This window comes from Fundulus heteroclitus, chromosome 23 (assembly GCF_011125445.2).
Source record: "Fundulus heteroclitus isolate FHET01 chromosome 23, MU-UCD_Fhet_4.1, whole genome shotgun sequence".
Classification (NCBI taxonomy): domain Eukaryota; kingdom Metazoa; phylum Chordata; class Actinopteri; order Cyprinodontiformes; family Fundulidae; genus Fundulus; species Fundulus heteroclitus.
Genome location: NC_046383.1, coordinates 13,515,065 through 13,517,686, shown reverse-complemented (window position 1 = coordinate 13,517,686; position 2,622 = coordinate 13,515,065). Strand labels below are relative to the sequence as shown.

The following is a 2,622-nucleotide window of genomic DNA, read 5'->3' as shown; positions in this document are numbered from 1 at the left end:
TTCTCTACATTTTCCATAAAAAACGCTTCCCTTGATGGGTGGAATTTTACTCAAAGTATAAAGAGGTGGCTTTTGTTTTCTAAACTTGTGATATCATGCTTTTCCTACCTGCTTGAACTGGACTGAGACAGAAGCAAGGGCTTGATTCACGGCTGCAGTTTCTCCTGGGCGTCAGCGATTCGGTCAGCCCCGCTGTACTTGTGTGCCTGAATAGCCTGAGTGTTTGTGTGTCTGTGTGTGTGTGAGAGAGAGAGAGATAGAGGGGAAAAATGTTGTTGAAAACTGTTTCTGTAGCCCCCATCGCCAAACTGGAACTTCAAGCACACTTGACATCATCTCCATTAAGATGTGAAATGTTTTTTTTTTTTCTTTTCGTTTTTTTTGTAAGAAAATTTGCAGATGAAAACAAAATAAAAAAAATGTTTTTATGTATTTTCACAGAATAGCTTTTAAATAAACTTGCGTACATACTGGTTGCATATAAACAACCTAACATGTGAGTTCAGAGAAAGAAAAAGTACTAAACAGCTTCTAGTTCCATATTTTGAAAGCCAAATACATTGCATAAACGAGAGTGAGATCTTAAAGTCATGTAATTAATTCTTGATTAAAACTTTCCTGTATATTTTATTCTTTAACATTTGGTGTTGATATGATCTATATGTCAATGCTTGACATTTGGAAATAATACTTCTTGGCTTTTTATTGTTGGAGTTGTTGCAGCAACTTTCCTTTATTCTTTCGTCTCTGTTTGCTTCAGTGCTTTTGCTGTTTGTATTTTTTCTGATGAGAACCGGGGTTCACGCTCTGTTTTTCAAGACGAAACTAATCTGTTTACACGCCATGAATGGAGAACAACGAACAGTACGATATGGTATTATAGCGTTACATCAAGAGGAGGCATCCACATTCACATGGCTTAGGTGATGGTTCAAAATGCCAAATAAGTAAGAGTGCCAAATTCTAGTGCCAGTAGATATAACCATAGTCTTACTATAATGAATAACTGTCATCTCAGTGAATGTAAATGACTCTGATACATTCTGTAACTTTTGTATCTAGGTGTACAGTTGGTGGCAATGACAGTACTAATAACAATAGCCTTTTTGCTTTGTTTTTCCGTCTCCATGTATTTTGCATTGATCTGACGATGAAGTAGCATCAGTTGCATGTTGTTGCCGCAAATACTACATAAGTTTATTTCATTACTGCTAAGCATCCGTTTTCATTTTATTGTCGAGATTGTGAGGTTAACTGTTTGAAATTGGAAATATAATGTAAGACATATATAGATATACACACCATATATTATACATAAAACATATATTTTATATAAAAAGTGAAAACATTTAAAAAAAATATTATATCCCATTACAAAATCTACTTTGCTTCAATGAAATACTACATTTATTTGTTAGTATTCTGAAAACGCTTTTTACAATACTAACAATGTTGATTTCTGTTTTGCAAATTTTTTTAATATTTGTCTTCAATTTCCTGTCAAAACTCAACCTAAACTGTTTTATTTTCAATGTTGTTTTTGAAATCAACATTAGAAATATAAACCATTGTTGCTAATCAGTTTCATGACATATTCAGGCTTCTCACTGACATTTTGTATATGGAATGTGTGCTAACTTCTTTATTTTTTGGAACTATTTCTAAATAAAAGTTGCTGATTTCTTGTTACTCTCATTGTGTCATTTAATAGAGATAAAATATTAATCCTACAGAGCCTTTCAGCTACATGGAATCCAGTCAATCTGTTATTCAACTCAACTTTATCTGCTAGACAAACCTGATTAGATTGCAAAGGTATAATCTTAGATAACATCTTTGCAGATTATTCTGTTTTTGGGGAAATACAAGTGTCCCTCAAAAAATAGATTTGTTATCAACAGATAATTTGAGGGGTTTTATTCATAACAAGAAACTTTATTATATAGATTCATTACGCACAGAGACAATCTTTTCAAGTGACGGTTTTGATGCTTATGTTGTACAGCTATTAAATAAACAAAAATTATGTTTCACTGAAAATTGTTATATTGTACAAGACAAATAAAAAGGTTTACTGAAAAGTATGTCCATGTAGAGTATATGTAGTCACTATTTGGTCATGGAAAGTTACACCAGCATCTCCTCAAAGCTTGTCAGCAGAGGGATGCATGAAATGCTCTTACCTTTCCTGGTAGATGGCTGCGCTTTGGCTCCATCTCTAAGACTGAGCCGTTTTATTCTTTTGGTCACGATCCATACCTCATGGCCATTGGTGAGGGTTGGAACGTAGACGGACCGGTAAATCAAGAGGTATAGTGCTTTGCTTTTTGGCTCAGCTCTTTCTGTACCACAAAAGACTAGAGCAGTGTCCACATTACTGCAAATGCAGCCCCAATCCATCTTTCCTTCTCTCGTTTCATCCTATCATCACTGAGAACCAAGATACTTAAACTTCAGAGACTGACCCCAAATCCAGAGGGGGTAATCCACCTTTTTCTGGTCAAGGACTATGGCCTCACAGAGGAGCGGACTTTCATCCCGGCTACTTCACTCCCAGCAACGAATGTCTCCAGTGCACGCTGGAGGTGATGGCTCAAACGAGCCAACAGAACCACATCATCC

At 35.5% G+C, this 2,622-nt stretch overlaps 1 protein-coding gene across 2 annotated transcripts in view; it reads left to right on the top strand.

The window, feature by feature from the left end:
- gria2b (glutamate receptor, ionotropic, AMPA 2b) overlaps positions 1 to 1,689 on the top strand; it is a 64,714-nt gene extending 63,025 nt beyond the window's left edge. For both annotated transcript variants that reach the window (XM_036127536.1, XM_036127535.1), the window contains exon 16: positions 1 to 1,689. This exon is cut by the window's left edge and continues 343 nt beyond it. The gene's annotated coding sequence lies outside the window, so the exon portion shown is untranslated.
- Positions 1,690 to 2,622: the final 933 nt, after the last annotated feature.